This window comes from Ixodes scapularis, unplaced genomic scaffold, assembly GCF_016920785.2.
Source record: "Ixodes scapularis isolate PalLabHiFi unplaced genomic scaffold, ASM1692078v2 PGA_scaffold3__209_contigs__length_174095766, whole genome shotgun sequence".
NCBI lineage: Eukaryota > Metazoa > Arthropoda > Arachnida > Ixodida > Ixodidae > Ixodes > Ixodes scapularis.
Window position 1 is genome coordinate 102,294,997 of NW_024609868.1, and position 21,543 is coordinate 102,316,539.

At 43.2% G+C, this 21,543-nt stretch overlaps 1 protein-coding gene and 1 non-coding gene across 2 annotated transcripts in view; both read right to left on the bottom strand.

Moving 5' to 3' along the window:
- Positions 1-21,543, bottom strand: part of LOC8029290 (sodium-coupled monocarboxylate transporter 2) — a 102,780-nt gene that overhangs the window by 61,204 nt on the left and 20,033 nt on the right. The window lies entirely within an intron of this gene.
- Positions 2,292-2,364, bottom strand: Trnac-aca. Its single transcript has one exon. It is a non-coding gene; the product is annotated as a tRNA-Cys (tRNA).

The following is a 21,543-nucleotide window of genomic DNA, read 5'->3' on the forward strand; positions in this document are numbered from 1 at the left end:
TTCTTCTTCGCGGCAAAAGCCACCTTTCCGGTTTTCAGTGTGGGACCTACTGCTTGTATTTATGAGAGAAGGCAGCGGTTGTGTCTTCATAGCAATTAACAAAAAAAATCCGTCTTCCTCAAAAAGGGCCGGGGAGGGGGGCACTTGAATCACTTTTATTTCTATCTTCATCCCTTCACCCCGTACAGCCTCATTGTGGAGTGGTAGAGTGGGATGGGAAGAAAACACCCTTTCCAGCGACTGCGCCCAGGCGTTTAGTAATTTTCAAGTATCAAAGCTTATTGAAGCAACATTGCTTTTCAGTGTTGTCCTTGAAAAGTTTGTATATTGGTAAGGGAAAAAGCAATAACGCCAAATACAGCTGAAGAAGGTATCATTAGGGGTTTCATGTTTTCGGAATTTATTTCGTTGTCAAATACGAATGGTATTTTTCGGAGTTTATTTTAGAAAAAACCTCGGATCTCATTAGAGTTCATTTTTGCTAAATTGCCGATCCTCCGAAATTCCGAGATGAATTTTAGTGTTTCTTATTTTTCAAAAATAAAATAAATAATGCTGGTTTGCCAAATTATATTTATTCAGTTTAAATTGGCGTTGGCGCCCTTGCTATTGGCACTACTAATGTGTCCCATGACAAAATTTGCAAGGAAGTGTTGTTTCAATAGACGTTGATACCTTAAAATTACTGAACTCCGGGGGGGTTAGTGGCTGGGAAGCTTGTTCTCATTCCATTCCATCCTTGCGCCTGCGTCGATGTACAATGGTAAAAGACGTAATCTTGAATCTTAAACTACCTCCCCCTCTTTCTCTTTTTATGAAATCTTTATGGTTCATAGCCTTCACCCTGCTACCTACACACAACTCCTCTTTCCCTAAGAATCACAAATAGACCGTTCCAAATTAGAAACCGGAAAAGTCGCTTTTGTTCCGACACAGAAGTCCTCTGTGACCTGTTGTCCTGAATGAACCTTCACGAGATACATGGCAACACCGTTTTTTTGTGAGTGGTCCAAGTTTCGAAAGGAGAGTGGGGTGGCATTTTCTCAAAGACCGTTACATTTGTGCTCTATCAAAAAATTAAAGAAAATTTGTACTTTTTATTTATGCATTAGAACAATGCAATTTGTAGTTTATTAGATAAGTCAAAACTAACGAAAAATTCGCGGGCGAATGTTTTTCCCAGTTTTTCGAATATATCTCAAAACACGGAATCCTAGATAAAAACGAATCCTTAAGAATTAAGCGTATGTGCGCGTGCAGATGTTGCTTGATCCAAAAAAGAATTTTCGCAACATATCTACACAGCGCATTTGCAAAATTCCCAAATTCGCAATTTTTGAACATTGGGAAGCTATATACAAAACGGGAAATTTTTGGTAAAAAGTAAATTCTGATCGGCCGCCCCAGTTGTGCAAGCGAGTTACTATAATGTACTCTAAAGGTTGACCTGGTCTGCGGGGCTGCTCATTTCAGAATGAAGCAGACGGCAACTAGTTCACTTTTACGGTACTTCTCAACGTTCCATGGTAAAAGGCGCGTGCATTTCGTCTCTTCGCCAGAGAATAACATGAATTAACTTTGTTACTTGCTTTGTAGTGAATAGTGGTTAGCTTAATTAACATTATAGAAGTTTTTTTTTTGTTTGTTTGGTTAATTTACTATAAGCAAGCGATGTTTAACTTCGGAGTATTCCAGACACAAGCCCTTGTTCTAGAGCAGGTGTGTAATGAGAAGTGATGAATTCAAACAACAACAGTTGAAAGAAACATAGGGCTCGATCATGGAGTGCCAGTATTCTCATGACACGATTAATATTGATCATTTTCGCGCTTCGTACGTCACTACATAAAAATGACCGCGTCCTGCAACTTTACGATCAATAAAAACAGAGCAATAAAAGTGTGCAAATTAGAACTGTGCTTCTTTTTCTTAATATTTGTTTACCGGGTCGCGGCTTTCGAGCGCGAAGCGTTTTTCTCGCTTTACTCTATTTTCAAGGATACTTTATCGTGGGGATAGGACGTTTTGACGCTATGGAACATATGAGCCAAGAAAATACAAACGCATTATTGGAAGTCGCACTATGTACTTGCATTCCACTTCGAACGTCGACATGCCGATAGTCAGTGATCCAGTATTAGCGCTTGATTATAATACAATTAAATGCAAAAGTGCAAGACAACTGGACAAGAATGACGGAAATAAATCCTGAAGAAGATGAACAAGAGGGACATAGGATAAACACAAATATCCAAACACAGGTAAATGACTGGTGTGCGACCGAAAAAATCCGCCTGATCCGGGTATCGAACACGGGACCTCTTCATTTGTAGTGGAGCGCTCTACCGACTGAGCTAACCAGGGGTTAGACGTCACAATACTGAAAATTCTCATTTGTATGAGAAATTTCTGCGTCTAATGAACACATACGAATCATACAAGATATATAAGAACACATAAGAACCATATAGGAACCATATAAGAACTATATAAGAACTATAGAAGATATATAAGAACAAAGAAGCACCATAGAAGAAACTTCAAAGAAGTTTCTGCTAGGTTTCTTACATGATTCTTATATATCTGATATAGTTCTTATATCGTTCTTATATGGTTCTTATAGGCTCTTATATATCTTGTATGATTCATATGTGTTTATTGGGCACAAGAAATTTCTCCTACAAATGACTTTTTTCACTACGGCAGTAGAGCAAACAGGTCTTATCAGCTGCCACCAGTCTAACACCAACACGCGTGAAAGACTTGCGTTTTAAGGTTTGGATTAGAATGCAATTAAATGCAAAGTGCAATTGAGCTAGACTTGAATGACGAAAAGAAACCCTTAAGAATGGGAACAAGAAGCAAAGAACAAACACAAATCCCGAAACACAGCTAGGCGACTGGTGAGCGACCGAACAAATCCGCCTGTTTGCACTACCGACGTCTGCCCCTGGTTAGCTATGTTAGTAGAGCGCTCCACTAGAAATGGAGAGGTCCTGGGTTCGATAACCGGACCAGGCGGATTGTTTTGGTCGCGCACCAGTCACCTAGGTGTGTTTGGAGATTTGTGTTTGTCCTTTGTCCCTCTTGTTTCCCTTCTCTAGGGTTCATTTTCGTCGTTCTTGTCCAGCTCCCTTCACCTTTGCATTTAATTGCATTATAATCATAACCTTAATGCAAGCCTCTCTCCCATTTTGCTTGACTGGTGGCAGCTGATAAAACCTGTTTCTTCTACTGACGTCTGTTCCCTGGTTCGCTGAGTTGGTAGAGCGCTCCACTGGAAATGGAAAGGTCCCGGGTTCAATACCCGAACCAGGCGGATTTCTTTCGGTCGCGCACCAGTCACCTAGCTGTGTTAAGAGATTTTTGGTTGTCCTTTGTCCCTCTTGTTCTCTTCTCCATGGTTTATTTTCGTTCAGTATTAGTGCGTAGTTTTCAAGGGTCTCTTAATTTCCGAGATGCCCTGGATGCTTTGGCAGGCAGACCCTACTGCCAAAAAGCGACGATGCAATATTCGCGCTAACAGTGTCGAACAGTGTACGTACTACATAAATACAAGCATGATGCCATTATCACACCGCTTTTAATGCTGACCAATTCTTTTGCCTTCCTGACTGATAAGTGTTTCATGTATTTAGTTCGTACAAATTATTCGTGATATTTCATTAATGGTTGAGCTCATAAAGAAACTGCACTCATTTTTACCCATGGAAGTGCGTCACCGGGAGTCAACTACAGACTGGTTGCCGTCTGTTTCACTTTGAAACCGCCCGCTGGCGCCAGATGGACCTATGTCTTACATTATAATAACTCTATGAGTTTTTCTATGAACTTACTCTGAAGAGAAAAAAAAAGATAGCTATAGTATTGAAGGTAAACTAAATTCAATTTAGAGCTTATTTCGCAAGATATTTTGCTGTTCAATGTAAACAAACAACTTTAATTGTGCAGTGCAGCTTGTGTGTTTGTGGTCATGCTAACACTGGTAACTGAGGTTTGTTGGTATGAGTTTATTTGAGACAGAACTTACTGAATGTCCTGGGGGGACATGACTAAATGCACTTTGAAGTGCCTGACGAGGCCACATCGCCCTTTTTGATAGGGATGCCGCGAACTTTTTTCGAATCGAAGTTTCGATGATCGAATCAAGCGGTTCGAAAGGTTCGAAAGATTTCGATTTTTCGAATTGTCTATATCGTAAAATTCGACGGCGGTCGAATTTTCGAACTTGTTAAGCTAAGAAGTTCGACGCTTTTCGAACCGTCGAACTTATTACGCTAAAAAATTCGATATTTTTCGAACTTTCGAATTTATTGCGTTGCAAGGTTCGATGCTTGTCGAACTTTCGAACTTGACTGACCAAAAACTTCGATGAATTTCGAACTTTCGAACTTATTTATCAAGAGAATTCGAAAAGTTTCGAACTTTCGAATTCTGAAAAGTCAGAAGGTCGACGAACTTCGAACTTTTAGGGTAAAAGTTCGACGTTCGTCGAACTTCGAAAGACCGGCGAACGGTTTCATTTGATTTCAAGTAGTGGGGTACATTCGTAATTTTTTTTTTCGAACTTTTACACGCGGTGCTGCGTTCCTTACGAAAGACAATGTCGTTTATTTCAATCTTCTGGCATGCTTAGGTTTAAAGAAATAAATCCCCGAAGGGGCGAGGAAGGACGACGGGTTTTTGACGATTATCGTTTGTGCCAGATTTGAAGCACGCTGCAGCCGGAGCTATTCATGGTAGATAAGTTATACTTTTTTAAGAATGATCTATGTATAGCCTAGGAAAGTGCCGTCTTAAGATGTGATTATTGTTATTCAACGTGAGTTTCGAAGAAATGTCCAAACATGTATCTGCATGCAATTATGACTTAAACTTGATATTTATTTTCGTCTAAGTTGTTTGAGGTATCGCATTTAAATTAACACCACAGACAGTACATATCATTGCCATCTGCAGAATACAAAATAATATATTTAGTGTTTTTTCACGTTAAGGATTAAATTAACTCATGGGAGAAGATTTCTAGTAGTGTTCAAGTTCAGCACGTCATTAAAAGAAAACTCTTTTTTTTTCGCTTCACGTTCCTGGGACGTGTTTCTTTTAGCCTGTACACATTTTGGTAAAAGAAACTTGTTTCGAAGTTCTGAACCTCTGAATATGCAAGAATAGAACACTTCCGACGAATTCTTGATAGTTTTTTTTTCTCCTGCTTTTTATTCCCGCAATTATTCTTTTTTTTTTTTTTCTTTTCTTACTATCGGCACAGGTGTTTAGGTCGAAAAGACAGCTTTGAACTTCCGAACCACTAAGCATGTGACGAGCAGTGCCTTCTGACAACGAGTTTCTAACAATGACCATCTACGCAACCTTTTATGCAGTGAAGAGCGACATTAGCTATACATATGCATAAATAATTTCAGATTAAAATAAGCTCGACCACGCCCTCGTTCCCCGTATTGTTTTCTTTAACAGTCCGAAATACCTGCAAGGGGGAGAAGGAGGCTAAAGCCCCCCCCCCCCCCCCCCCGCTACCCTTTTTCCCCCCGTTTTTCCTCTTCCGACGCCACTTGTATGGTAGAACGCTCCTCGACCTCGAGTTGTGTCGGCTTTTGTGCTTGTTGCGAGGCGATTCCTCCGTCCCAGAAAATAAACCTCCAGGACAATTATAAACTTCACCGGATCGGATTACTACCAGCGTGCAAGGGGTGGCGAGCTAGTTTGCCAGGTCGCTTCAAGGTTCTTCTGAGCCTCAACCTCCTGCTCGCCCCTGGCCGTTTCGAACTGGATGAGTCTCGTAAAACAGTGTGTTCGTGTAATCAGTACTGCGTGATGCAGGTTAAAGACCCCCCCCGGGGCTGGCGGTCACAATTCTGCACTGGCAAATATTCCAGCACGTCCGGGACACTCGTCGTCTCATTTAATTGCCTGACCAACTTCGCAGAATCTAGATATCACACCCTAACTTTTCTTAACTTGATTTTGTGAAAACCAGTGAGTCGTGAAAACGTTATTTGAAACTGAAACTGTGGAAAAACTTGAAAATCGGACTTTGAACTTTGAAAACTTGGATTAGAAAGAAATTGAAAATCTTCAGTTTTTTTTTTTTTTTTTTTTTTTTTTTTTTTTTAATTTAGCGTTAAAAGAGAATCGAAACCTTCGAACTTTTCGAACTTTATGCAAAAAGAAATTCGAAATCTTCAAATTGTTCGAACTTCATGTCTATAAAAATTCGAAGCGTTCGAAGTTTTCGAAATTTTTTTACAAAGAATTTCGAAATCTTCGAATTTATCGAACCTGAAGTAAAAAAATAATCGAAATAATCGAATTCGAAATTTTAGAAACCGTGAAAACTTCGAACTTTTCGAATTCGAAACTCCGCTGTGGACAAAACTTGCGAATTTTTCGAAATCGAACCTTGGTCGGTACGAAAATATCGAATTTTTTCGAAATCGAACCTCAGTTCGCTTCGCAAATATCGAAACCTTTCGAAATCGAACCTAGGGTGGTTCGCGACATCCCTACTTTTTGACAACAGCGGTAGCAAAACAAAACAAGAGTGACAGGCTTTCACTGCTATACAATAAAAAACAAACACAAAAGAAGACAAATAACAGACAACCAGTGGTGTGCGAACAGAGATGGGCCAATTATCTATGATATTATATTTTGCTTCAACAGAATTAAAAAAAAAAAAAACTTTTTTGTGCTTTCACAAGCATTTATCATTCAAGAAGTTTAGGACATATTTTTCGTTGTTTCATTCGTCCGCAAATAAAATTTCTTTCACACTTTTTTATAATTAAGGGGCGACCTGGCGCTATTTAGAAAGTCTAAAATAGTTGGGTGTTGGTTAAAAAAATCTGGCATCTGAAAACTTAGTTTCTGATCTCCATAATTTGTCCGTGAACGAGATTTCATTATTACATTTTGTCTTCAATTGCACGGCCCAATTTTCACGGGGTACTTTGCATGGAACAGAAATTTGTCAGTATGAAATTGCCGCCAAATCTAGAGGGACAGTTTATATTTGTGTAGATATCTTAAGTCTAATATTCGGTATGCTCTAAAGTATGGTGTGGCATTCCTAAAAAAATTCTATGTTTCCAATTGCTCGTAATGCTCGCTTTTGTATAGATAAGATACAATCTAAGTTTGTTTGAAAAGGTACTTGACCACACTAATAGACAATAACTTATGCGGGAGTGTATGAGGGCGAAATAAATTTGACGTTTAGCTTTATGGGGGAGATAATATCTTAATCTATTCAAAAGACCAGCAGCTCGACAAAGATTTCCTATGAAAAGAAACAGTTAAAAATGAAACAGATGCTACTCGTTGTTTTTTTTTCTCTTCCTTTGAGTATTTCTTGATTATTTTCCCCCCCAGTTTCAGATTTTCTCATTATGGTACCCTTGGTAATTCATATATTTCTAGGCTTTCACTAGCTGGAAAATATCTCTGGGCGAAGTTCACATAAGATCGACCAAAGGATGGCTGGTCGACATTTGCAAATCAACTGACGTTTTTTTATGCCACTGTCTAGTGTCTCCAATAAACAAATCCACACTTAGTTTTGACCAGAAAAAAAAATTGGAGACAGGAAAAATCGTAAGCCATGAAGACGTGGACAGTTGCATTAACGCGCACTGATAAAGGGGGCATGTTTGAAAGTAAAACCCTAAAACGATAAAATCAGGGGAATTCTAATACCTTTTAGAAACAAATTATTAGTACTGCCTGTGTGTAATATATAGTAATAATATTTATTTAAACATTATTTATTTTTCTAAAAATTGCCAAACATGGCTCCTCAAACCACATTTGGCAAAATGTGGATGCCTGTATCTCAAATAATAATTTAATCACCATCATACCCTTTTCAGATAGTATCCTACTTGGATATGGCTATTATTTAAAAATATATAAGGCATCTCAGTTGCACGTTAGTCGAGATATATTTGGGCAAACATCAGGAAAAAGTCAAAGAACGAAAAGTTTCCTTGTGAAAAAAAAAAAAAAAAAAAACACACACCACCTTCGATATTTTTTTTAAGTTTCGGTACCCTGTCATACTTTATTTCGGCATTCATTTCTATTAAAAATATGTTGCATTATTTCCCTGAGAATGAAGACACAACTCCCCAAAGTAGCGTCCCTTTTCAAAGCCTACACTTAGCAGTGCCCTATACAAGAAGTGACTCTAAGTTCCAGCTTCAGGAAACTAACAAACGTCTTTCATATATTTTATTCAAATGAGGTCACGGACAACTAGAGCAATCGGTCACACATTAAAAGAGAAGAGAAAATATGTACAGCATTTTACAAACAGCGTACAAAGAGGTATCATATTAGAGACTAGTGATTCGAGAAAAGGTAATGCAGTGTGAAGTTTTACAATAACTGAAGAGCGTGTTGACGTTGTCCCTTGTCCCGAGTTTTTTTATTCTTTCTGTTGCCAGTCAGTGAAGTTTTACTTTCCGGTATATTTTATATTTAGAATAAAATAAATAACTTTACTTCCATACACAAAAATAAAGATATAATACTAAAATTGTTTAGGTTAGATATGTATTTCCGTTAAAGAACCATTTCAGGTGAGGGGTTCCACCGCGCCGAACTGTAAGAGCTTCGATACTCTCGGTGTACGAATGGATTGTGGCAAGGCGAGATATTTTATCCTGCTTCCGTGATTGACATATGGTGATCAGATAAAGCTTATAAGCTATCACCATGTAAAACAGTAGGTTAAATGCCCCGCAAAGAAATCTGTGATAAATAAAATGTCCCTGCTTTCAAAATGAGCAGTCATTGGAGAATCGAATTGGGTACTTTACGCTAAGACTTTCCATGATGTAACCATTTAATAACGTTCTTCTAACCAGATCTGACTGTCCGTGCTAAATATATGTCACAGGTGCCTTCTGTTGATGACTTGCACAGCCGCCACCCGTGCCAAGAGTGAATGACAGGAAAGGCACGCAGCGTCACCGAACAGCCTCATTTTCGTCCAGATACACAAGACGCATCCAGTTTTTCGGGTAGAGCACTCACCATTGTCCCGGCCGTCTGAATTGCGTTTATCGAATGTTCTCTCGGGTTGTTCAGCGTGGCGTGATGTTTCACGGGTCCGCAAACTCCGTCGCAGGCGGAGTTTGCGGAGTCGTGAAAAGCATGTCCAGATGCAGAAAATAACCACTTGGCTGGTGGGAAATCATTATGTGCAAACTGGTGAAGCTAGTAGCGATTCTTAAAATGACTGGCGGCCCTGTCACTTACGTATGTCACGTGCCAGTATACCGCAATGTTGTCTTCAACCCACTTTGTTCACTTTTTCTCGAGCCAAGCACGTGTGAGCGTCGTCGTCACACAGCTCCTCACTGATGATAGCAAAGCTGTTTGTTCATTTTTTTGTCGTTACTACACATGTAAATATCGTAACTTTTTTCCCAGAAGTACGCTTGAACTTTGTCAGGAAGCACGATGGTCCCGTTTTCAGCGAAGTCAAAACGAAAGACTATGCTCTCGCGGTGCATGCATTCAACTTTCAACCGTTACTTGAACGACTTTTAGGGAAGTCTCAAGATCCAATATTTTTTTTTTCACAAGGTCGCCAGACTCTCATGTTGTAAGCATAATCACTTCATCCTTCGAGTATAAGAGACTGGCCTTTTGGGTGGTGATCACAGTCTCCTTGAAGACACAGACTTGCCTGTGGGTAGTACAGAAATGCTGAGTTAATTTCACCACTGTTGAATGTTGGGCCTGTAACGTTCTCTACAGCGGCAATACAGAGGTAATTATTGGCGCAGCGCACACAAACGCACACTTCCTGGTGTGGAATATATTTGACTCATCTAGGGCGCAACGAATTAAATTTTGTTAGCCCAACGCCGTAATCGGGATGCTTGTTTTGTATACACGGATTGAGCCTCTCAGGAACCACTTTTGTGCGGACGTTTTCTCTCTGTCGAGCATGACAGAGATCACGTCCTTCTGGTTGGGACTTTGGCGCGAATATTGTAGCTCGTCTTTCGTGAAGTACTCTAGGGCAGCAGACACGTTCTCAGGGCTCACCTTGCACCTCGTGTAAGGACCCGGCTCATACCACACACCATGCTTTTCCTTACCTAGAGCGTAAACACCGTCGCCATGTTAACCTTTCCTAGGTTAACAGTGTTTACGCTCCATTGTATTTAGGCGGGGCTCAAGTATTTGGGTGTTCTGCTGTCTGACGGTGTGCCTCTTTGTCTTTGATATTATCGTTCCTCGACGCCAGCGAGTGGGATGGCGACAGGCACGACTGCTCAGTAAACAGGCATCGGCGGCCATATTTTGCTGGTTCAAGCGAACCCCTTCATCCTTTACAGCGAGCGGGGAAATTCGAACAAAGATTGTATCTGCCGTTTTGTCAGAACTAGCGACGAGTATCGTCTGCTACTTCCGTCAACTATTGCGTGACAATCGTGATCTTCGTGAGGAAATAATTGTTGGTAGTTACAGAACGCTATCACACAGAAAGAGAATGCTTGAACATGTGTTTATTCTAGATATGAGTCAGGTATATATATATAAGAGAGAGAAATGGAAATAGAGGGAAAGAAAGAAGGTCATATAGTGTCGTAGGAAAAGAAAGTAAACAAAGTTCCCAGTGACTGATGGCTGCAGGATCTTTTCTCGGCTCACTAGTTCGTAATATGATAGCTATTTGCACACAGTAGTTGCTCCTCACTTTAACTGTGTGAACGATTGCTATAGTTGTCAATGGCCTCATCTGCATAAACATATATAAAACATGTGTGTTAGTTTCATGAAACTGGAATTATGACTTACTTCTCGGACACTGCTAAGTGTAGGCTTTGAAAAAGCGCCCTAATTTGAGGAGTTCTGTCTTGATTCTCAATCAAATAATGCAACATGTTTTAATAGAAATTAATACCGAAATAGAGTATGACACGGTACCCAAATTAAAAAAAAAAACATCGAAGGTGGTGTTTTTTTTATTCGCAAGGAAATTTTTCGTTCTTTGGCTTTTTCCTGATGTTTGCCCAAATATATCTGGACTAACATGTAACTGAGATGCCTTATATATTTTTAAATAATATCCATATCTAAGTAGGATTCTATCTGAAACGTTTATGATGGTGATTAAGTTATTATTTGAGATACAGGCATCCACATTTTGCCAAATGTGGTTTGAGGAGCCAGGTTTGGCTATTTTTAGAAAACTAAATAATGTTTAAATAAATATTATTACTATATATTACACACAAGCTGTACTAATAATTGGTTTCTAAAAGTGTTAGAATTCCCCTGATTTTATCGTTTTAGTTATTTACTTTCAAACATGCCCCCTCCATCAGTGCGCGTTAATGCAACTGTGCACCTCTTCAGGCCTTACGATTTTTCCTGTCCCGAATTTTTTTTTTGGGTCAAAACTAAGTGTCGATTTGTTTATTGGAGACACTATACAATGGCATATAAAAACATCAGTTGATTTAAAAATGTACACCAGCCACCCTTTGTTCGATCTCCTCTGAAATCACCCCTCCGTATCTCCGTGTGAAATCGAAACAGCTAAAAAACCTGATTACTTGAGCAGTTAAACTGGAGAAGAGTGAAGTGCCACGCACCATTGGAAATTTTGACTATAACTTTGTGTGTTTGTGGGGGCGGGAGGGGGGGGGGGTAGGGGGCGCAGGCGGATGGGTAAATAACGAATAATGCTTTGGGACCTGAACGGATCTCAGAATAATCGGAACAATAAAGAAAGGCAGGTATAGAAGTGCTCTACAAAACATTTGAAAACCTGGAGTAACAACATATTGCGATAAATAGTTAGCTCTTATCTTATTTTTTTTACATTTATAGTTGACTGCAAAATATTCGTGATTTTAAGCAGAGATGATTGAATTCGGCCCCTTTGGCTAAATACAATGTGAAGTGACGTTTGGCGGATCTAAAATACTGCTGGGAAAAGGTGAAGCAACTGCCATCCCTAGTCATCTAATGTAAACACAGATTGTTCAAATTGTAAATTAATCATATATCTTTTTTTCACTACATCTACGTCGAAGGTTGGCAAAAAAAAAATTAAAAAGAGCGCACAAATTGACAAATTTATTGTTCAGTTCGGACAAGGGGTATAAGCGATTGTTAAGTACCCGGTGGCAACCATTCTACATTCAAGTGTGATGTGTTAGTGCAGGTGACAAGAAAAAACAAAGATATATTCTGTGGACATCGCACGTCTAGTTTCGGTTTCGCCACACGTTTAGTTTCGGTTTCTCCTCCGGCGTCTGGCAACTGGAGCCTGCTGAGGTATGCCGCCGGAGGGCGCGGGCGTGTGAGTAAACAGTTTCGGGTAACACTTTCGGGATCGGAGAGACACGCCCGCACCGGGGCCAACGCGCTCATGTATTGCTGTACCTTGTGTAGTCAAGTATAATAAATAGTTTTATGTACCGGACATCTCCACTACATAATTGGTGACCCGGAGTTCCGGACAGCACACCTCGGTCACACGACCCCAACCAATCACCGGTGAGCAAACATGACTTCCACCAACGGTTCCGCGGCTGACACGGCCGCCCAGGCACCGCTTTCCTCCACCGTCTCCACCGTCGCTCTTAAACTTCCGTGCTTCTGGCAGGCGGACCCAGCCCTCTGGTTCGCGCAAGTTGAAGCCCAATTTGCGACGAGACGTATAACCTCCCAACAAACGAAATTCCACCACATAATTGCCGCCCTCAACCCAACGGAAGCTGCGGAGGTGCGCGACATCATACTCTCTCCCCCGGCCGACCAGCCATTCGACCGGCTGAAACTCGAGCTCGTCCGCCGCACCACCCTTTCCGAGCAGAAGCGCCTGCAACAGCTCCTGACTGCGGAGGACCTGGGGGACCGAAAACCGTCCCAGTTACTCCGCGGGATGCGCCAGCTGCTCGGGGAGAAAGCTTCGACGGTTGACGACTCGCTCCTTCGGCAGTTGTTTTTGCAGCGCCTACCAGCTAATGTGTGCATGGTGTTGGAGGGTGCCGGAGACATGACGCTTGACGATCTCGCTGCCCTGGCGGATAGGGTAGTCGAAGTTGCGTCACCCAGCATCTCTGCCATCGACAGCTCGGTTCAAACGCTTCCAGCCTCAAACGAAGTAAAGAACCTGGTTTCCTTCACGGAATTCAGAGCCCTGCGCGACGAGGTCCAGCGCATCGCGCAGTCACTTGCAACCCTGGAAAAACCACGGCCGAGACGCCCTCGCTCCTTTTCTCGCCCTCGTGGGTCGTCGCGCGCGCCTGAGAGTACTGGAGTTTGCTGGTACCACCACCGGTTTGGCGACAACGCCACCAAGTGCGTCCTGCCCTGCGCTCAACAGGGAAACACCCGGGCCACGCACTGAAAGCGGCCGGTGCCCCTGGCCTCCCGGCGCGCCGCTTTTCTCCATCTTCCACCTGCCCAACTAGCCAAAATGAGCAGCGGGGGGAGCCTTCAATGAACAGTTCTCATAATAACAAAATTAATTTGAAGAGTGAACATTTCGTGCCATCCCAAGCACAAATTCAACCTTGAAAATTTTCTCACATATCAGGAGTGCCTTCTCAACCACGCCTATTTTATGTTGTGGACAAAGTATCCAAGACCCGCTTTCTGCTGGACACAGGTGCAGAGGTCAGTGCAATCCCAGCTTCCCTTGTCGATCGTCTGAGGCGCCCAAGCTACAACTTGCAAGCTGTGAATGCTACAAAAATTGCAACGTACGGCCAGCGCTCTCAGACGATGGACATCGGTCTACGCCGAACTTTTCGCTGGGTTTTCTTAGTTGCCGACGTCAGTCACGCCATCCTCGGAGCTGATTTCCTCCGCCACTTCGGTCTCCTCGTTGACATGCGCAACACCCGGCTACGAGATGCCACAACGCTCCTGTCCGTGCACGGCATCGCGGAGGCTACGGGGGCGGTGACTTCAACACTACTTCGACCGCAAGTCAAGTCAGACTTCGAGGATTTGCTGCGTGAGTTTTCTTCCCTGACGTCTCCAGTGACCACAACTCGCCCCATAAACACAACATCACGCACCACATCATCACGTCGGGACCACCCGTTCATGCACGCCCTCGCCGACTACCACCTGAGCGACTGAACGTGGCTCGGCGAGAGTTCGAGCACATGCTTGAACTCGGAATCGTGCGACCGTCTTCCAGCCCGTGGTCGTCCCCACTGCATATGGTCCCCAAGTCCACCCCTGGAGATTGGCGTCCTTGCGGTGACTACCGCTCCCTCAACCAAGTGACCCAACCAGACCGCTACCCTGCGCCCCACCTGCACGACTTCGTAGCAGCTCTTCACGGAGCAACGGTGTTCTCTAAGGTGGACTTTGTCAAAGCCTACCACCAAATACCAGTAGAAGAAGCTGACATCGCAAAAACGGCCATCACTACGCCGTTTGGGTTGTTTGAGTACACCCGGATGCCCTTCGGACTTCGGAACGCGTCGCAGACTTTCCAGAGGTTTATCGACGAGATAACACGGGGCCTGGATTTCTGCTACGCGTATGTCGATGACATTCTCGTCGCCAGCACTTCTGCCGAAGAACATGCAAAACATCTGCGACAACTCTTCGCTCGCCTCGAAGAATATGGTGTACTCAACAACCCAGACAAATGTCAGTTTGGTGCTAGTGAAATTAATTTTCTGGGACATCGCATCAACTCCGACGGTCTTCGCCCGCTCGGCGATAAGGTGCAAGCAATTCGGGATTACCCTCAGCCACTTAACAAACGAAAAATTCGGCAATTTCTAGGATTGATAAACTTCCACCGAAGATTCCTCCCAGGTTGCGCACGCACGCTGCAGCCTCTGAACAATCTCCTATCATCCCCGGGACCGAACACCGCTCCGTTGGAGTGGACGGACCAGGCCCAGGCCTCGTTCGTGCCGATCAAGGAAGACCTGGCGACAGCTGCGCTCCTCGTCCACCCTCAACCAGATGCAGCTACACGCCTCATGGTGGACGCATCTGATGGCGGCGTTGGCGCGGTGTTACAGCAGCTTGTTGGTGTGACTTGGCAGCCTCTGGCATTTTTCTCCAAGTCCCTGTCACCTGCGGAAACTCGCTACAGCACCTACGGACGCGAGCTGCTGGCAGTCTACATGGCGGTCAAGTACTTCCGCCACTTCTTAGAGGGACGATCATTTCACATCATGACAGATCACAAGCCCCTGATCCACGCCTTCACCACCAAAACGGATGGGCTCTCCCCAAGAGAAGTTCGACATCTGGCGTTCATATCGGAGTTCTGCACCGACATCCGCCATGTAAAGGGAACTGAAAACACCGCAGCTGACACTCTCTCACGCGCCAACGTGGGCAGCCTTACGTCCGCTACTCCCATTGATTTTGACAAGATGGCAACGCTTCAGAAAGAAGATGAAGAGCTCAGAGATCTATGTGCTTCTTCAGCCACGCTAATTTTTCAAGACGTGCCCCTACCGACATGCACTCAGCTCCTCACATGCGACATTTCCACTGGCACCGCACGCCCGTTCGTGCCGAAGTCCTTTCGACGCTCAGTGTTCGACTCTCTGCATAACCTCTCCCATCCCGGAATCCGTGCCACACAAGCATTGGTGAAAGCCCGATATGTGTGGCCGGGTATGAACACGAACATTCGAGATTGGGCTCGCACATGCACCCAGTGTCAACGCTCTAAAGTGCAGCGTCACACTGTTTCTCCGCTCTCTCCATTCCTGCCGCCCGATGCCCGGTTCAGCGAGGTTCACATTGACATTGTGGGACCTCTGCCACCCTCACAAGACTGTTTCTACATACTCACTTGTGTGGATCGCTTCACCTGCTGGCCGGAGGCTATCCCCCTGCGAGACATGTCCGCGGAAACCTTCGCTAAGGCGTTTCTGCAGACGTGGATTGCGCGCTTCGGTACACCTTCTAAGGTCACAACCGACCGTGGTCGCCAGTTCGAATCTGCCCTCTTCAGAGAGTTCCTTATGCTCTTGGGAACACATCGGATTCGCACCACCGCCTATCACCCCGCAGCTAACGGCCTGGTGGAGCGGATGCACCGGCACATGAAGGCATCAATCACCGCTTACGGCGAGCCCTCACGCTGGACCGAAGTGCTGCCACTCGTCCTCCTGGGCATGCGCACAACACTCAAGAGTGACCTGCAGTGCACCAGCGCTGAGTTGCTCTACGGCACTACCCTGCGGCTCCCCAGCCGATTCGTTGCAGCCAACATAGACGAGCAGCTTCCAGATCCCCTCCAGTACGTGTCACGCTTACGGACAATCATGGACAGCCTCCGTCCGACACCAACCCGTGCTAAACAGAGTCCCACCGTGTACCTGTTTAAGGAACTCGACACTTGGACCCATATATTCCTGCGCCGCGATGCTGTGAGAAAACCCCTCCAGCCGCCGTACGACGGCCCGTTTAAAGTCATTCGTCGTGGTACGAAACACTACACAATCGAAGTGCGCGGACGATCAGAAGTGGTTTCGGTGGATCGATTAAAGCCGGCTCACCTCGAGCATTCAATCACCACTCCAACTAGTGCGCCGGCGAGAAATTCTGCAGACTCTCCGACGACGCGTGGTGGACGAAAGGTTCGTCAACCCGTACGATTTGTGCCTTAACGATTTGTGCATGTATTATTTTAATTTTTCAACATTTCTGGAAGGGGGAGTAGTGTGGACATCGCACGGCTAGTTTCGGTTTCGCCACACGTTTAGTTTCGGTTTCGCCTCCGGCGTCTGGCAACTGGAGCCTGCTGAGGTATGCCGCCGGAGGGCGCGGGCGTTTGAGTAAACAGTTTCGGGTAACACTTTCGGGATCGGAGAGACACGCCCGCACCGGGGCCAACGCGCTCATGTATCGCTGTACCTTGTGTAGTCAAGTATAATAAATAGTTTTATGTACCGGACATCTCCACTACAATTCTATTATAATTCACTTTTGAAGTGCTTAGGCTTCTCTTTAGTATACTTTGTGCACGAAATACATGATGGCACGTTATATATATTTTCGGTTTATAGCTTCACGCCTAATTTAAATATGATGCCGGCAACCTTGTGCTCTCACCAGTGGAGTTCGCTAATTAAGGAGAGTTCAAAAACCAGTGTATATTTGTAATGTTCTAACTACGGATATGGTGTCTGGAATTTGACACTCGCTTCATGAACTTCTCTAATACCCTTGGACCGTTTGTACAAAATACTTTGCCCTGTTTTCGCTTTTGGTTTGTTCTAGTTTATTTGGTATTGTTTCACGTGTTCCAATTTATTTATCGCTTTACCTAATTATATATGGCGGCGCTACATAGTCATGCTGGTTGTTTGCAAGAGTGACGGTTTTCAAATGAGCTTGCTAAAAGAAATGAGTTTAAATTTTTTCCACATTTAAAATGAAGATTGTGTCGTGACACCAAGCATGGCCTAAGAGAGGGAGAGAGATAGAGTGAGAGACTCTTTATTCGAAAGATATTGGCCTTTGTCCAGGGCATTCTTTTGGGAGGGATTGGGGGATCGGCAGTGTGTATGGCATGTACAATTCCTCAGCTTCGATTGCGCATTTAAAATGGGCAACCAGTAGTTTGAGTAACTGTTCTAGATATGAGAAGGTGATACTTAATATTGACTGTCTAAATGTGTAGTTCGAAAGTACTCTTGAACTCGCATTCCGCCGAACCGCCACCGTAGATCATTGGGATTATATATTCTATTGCCCCGCAGGAAATCAATCCTACAGGCATTTTTTTTTGCAAGTGAAAGAAGGTAGAAACATATAACATAATCAACTGAAAAAAGAGGCAAAATAATGTGCGCGCAGCTTTAAGGTATAGGCTTAAGCCATGTAGATCTGTTTCGGGGCTTACAACTTAAGTGTGACAAAACGTGTTTCCTTTTTAAGCTGGTATATTTTTTTTTATTTCGCAGAGTAGATTGTATGCAATTTTAAAGATTAACTCAATTTCGTTATTTAAAGTACATGCACATAGAAATATATGGACACTGTGAAACACAGGCTGCAGACAAATCGTTACTTACAACTGCCAGTTTTGATGAAATAAATGAATATATAAATAAATAAATAAATATATATATATCTGAAGGCGTTTTATTTCGCGCTATCCTCTAAGCCCTTTCTATTAACAATGACACCCATTTTAGCTATTCTTTTAAAATAAACTATATTGAACGCGTTGTTCATGAACATCTGATTTAGAAAATACGCCCTAACAAAGGATGAGAAGAAAATATTTAAAGAATGATTGAATGCAATAGAATGAATGCTTACATACCCCCTTTCTGTCTAATACGCACAAACACCTTCCTAATGACTGCTTTTTAAATTTGTCAAAAGCTTTGACATCAATTTTTGCGTGTATATTTGGGGAGGAGGGAAGGCGGGAGGGTTAGCCCGATTTCTGCGGTGGAAAGGCACACTTTCCGTAGAAGTCAAATGTAACACAACTCTATGTTCCCAGTGTCGATATGCCTTTCGAATAACGTCCCGATGATAAGAACACGTATTGCCATAAGGAAGAGATAGGCGATGCATGGCACGCACTCAACAGTGAAGGTAGCGGGCTTGTCTCTTGTAGTGAGAAAACATATTCTTGTTTTACCCCGATCCTCGATTTCCAGCATAAATCAACAAAATTGTTTAAGGTCCTCAAAGTAACCGAAGGATTGTGTGCCTACCATACGTTTTTAATTAGTGTGAAGACCCGTATGCCTACAAATTCGGTATTACTGGCCTCTTTCAGAAAACGTAACTGCCATGTCCTTAAAAAAAAATCAACAATCCTCCTGGGTCTCCACACGTCTTTCAGCACCGATAAAAACGTTTTGTCTTTTTGTCCATAAAATATGTTTTTACTCACATCGTTTTCTTTAATTTATCAATAGAACCTCTTTAGCTACATACTATGGTGAAGATGCCCACATGGCTGCTATGTCAAGCCACCATCAAAACTTTGCAAATTGACTCTAAGTTTTATCCTGCAGCCTAGTGGAAATGTTTGACAAGATTACTGAAAAACAAATTAATTACAATTTCCAATATTTTTTTCTACATATCATGATGCCATCCAAGGCGTGTTTGCTTTATCTGAGCTGTCACATTCTTTCTGAGGAACATTGATGTTTTCAAGACTTCCTAGATCAATCTCAGACAGCAGCAAGATTTGCTAGTTAACCAACAGGTATTGCTCTTATTTTTTTTTTTTGTTGACAAAATAAATTTGGTTGAAGTTTTCTTCCGGTCAATTTCAGTTTTATATTAAACTTCAGTTGATTTAAACCCCAGAAGACCTTTTCTAAGCTATATTTAGCCTTTCAGCGTTTATTTAGGACTATAGACAACATGACAGCATATACCAAATATTTGAACTTCAGCTGTTGGCGTCTAATGTGACTGCAGAGTCGACACAGTCCTAGTACCTCTCGAAGCACTGAACTATCGCTTGTTTATAGTATTTTCTGTATCTCGAACACTAATATTCCCCTAGCATTTCGGATTTGCTAAGTACGGATTTACACTGGACTTAGACACTGACTTCCTTGAACTCCCTTAATAATCTTGTAGATGATTTGTAGAACGGTTTCCAATATTTTGGCTGCGACCTGTTTTTTTTCCTTCATTCATTTATGTTTTTATTTTATCGATTGACGTGTCTGCTGCAGGAATAAATAACTTGTTAGGCTCCATAGCTTACAAATTTATAAATAAATTGTTACGCTATGGAGCGAGCGGTGACGGGCTACAGGAAAAGAAAATGAAAAAAAGATAAATATATTGGGTATAAATATATAAAGCTGTGCGCACATTTGACAATGTGCGCACAGCTTTTTGATGAGTTAGAAAACGACCATCTGTGTCGAAGCATGGCGTTCAACAATATTTCGTTGAAAATCTCTTTTAAACCTGGCCAACTCGTTTGGAGCATTTTGTAGAATTTTAGACAAATTCAGAGAGTTTAATAGGAAATGGAAACTCATATTCCTGAAAGCGCGGCAGGAGACAATGACGAATAGAATCATAGGTTACAGACGTGATTGTTCTCAACCGTCAGTTTATTAAAATTGAAACTCACTTGCGTGTCCGCCGAAAGCGTCCATGTGCATTAATATCTTTCCTCTTACAGCGGAAGTTCGGTCTCACCCATTTCCATCGATATAAAGATACAAAAAGTTGTCCTCAACCACTTCCTTAAAATCTGTGCCCTTGTTGAGATAGACGCTCAAGCTCAAGATCAATTAAGGGTTAATTGTAACGTATGCCTTCTTGCCCTAAATATCTTATCTAAAATTTCTTAACAAAAATGTTTTGCACTTTGCTTTAAAAATCTGCTCAAAATCTTGTTTTCTGTAAACATGGGTAGAATCAGCACCTTCCGCGAAATATGACAAAATGTCCAGAGGGGGTAGAATGTTAGGAAGCGGTATCCCAAGTAGTACGTCTGTGTGGTGCATACACCGGGGGCCAAAGGAGCTATACAACGTTCGCGACTTTGACCCAATATTGGTCGTTTACACCGCAAGTCGCCATTTACCCGGTGTGAATATGGTATCGGAACAGGCTCAATAAACCCAACATAGATCAAGGGTCGCCACAGTATGGGGCTTACAAGAATTTTTGGCCAGCCCAAGCTCAGTCGAACGCCGATTTCGGGTCGCTACGAGATGGCCCGACGTTAGTATTGTCACGGATAGAAACGTAGACGCATTTAAAAGCTAAGAATAAACATTTATAAGGCCAACTTGTGGCTTCAACTAAAACCAAAAAGATACCACGCACACTGCGTCAGCGACAGATTCGAACGAACGCGCTTCCGGTGCTTTTATAAACGTGGAACTTTCAGCAAAGTTCCGAGCAAAAGCAGGCGATGAGAAGCGAGAATAGGCTGGAACTAGCCAGACTCATGAAAGAAAGAACCAGGCCGAATCTGTTCCAACCCGATTCCTCTACATTCATGTAAAGGAATTGGATTCAAGCCCGTCGCACGCAGCTGCGTGCTTCGCAAACTTTACCATGCACGCAGCATTACACGCCCTCTCCCCTAAAAACATCATTACGGTGTGTATTCAACGAGGAGCGAATTGAGAAGGCAACGGAAGCTATGCGACAAGGAAGTGAGAGAGAAGAGGAGACCAGAGCGTGCGTGTACGTCAGCCACCGAGCTCTGACTGCAATGATTAGTGGGTAGACCTAAAGGTAGGTGCATTCGTCTCCACTGCACTTGTTGAACGTGTTCGAATGCGAAAGCGAAACGCCGAAAGCCAGCGTTCGGTGCTCCATTCGGTGCGACAAATGCAGTGGAGACAAAGGCATATTTTGTCTCTAGTGCACTCATCGAACGCAATAGAACGAGGAACGCGAGCGTTCGGCGTTTGGTTCTCGCATTCGAACGCGTTCGACGATTGCAGTGGAGACAAATGCAGCCAGCTTTACGTCTACCCACTAATCATTCCAACCAGCTCTCGGCTTTCTGACGTCCCCGTGCGCTCTTGTCTCCTCCTCTTC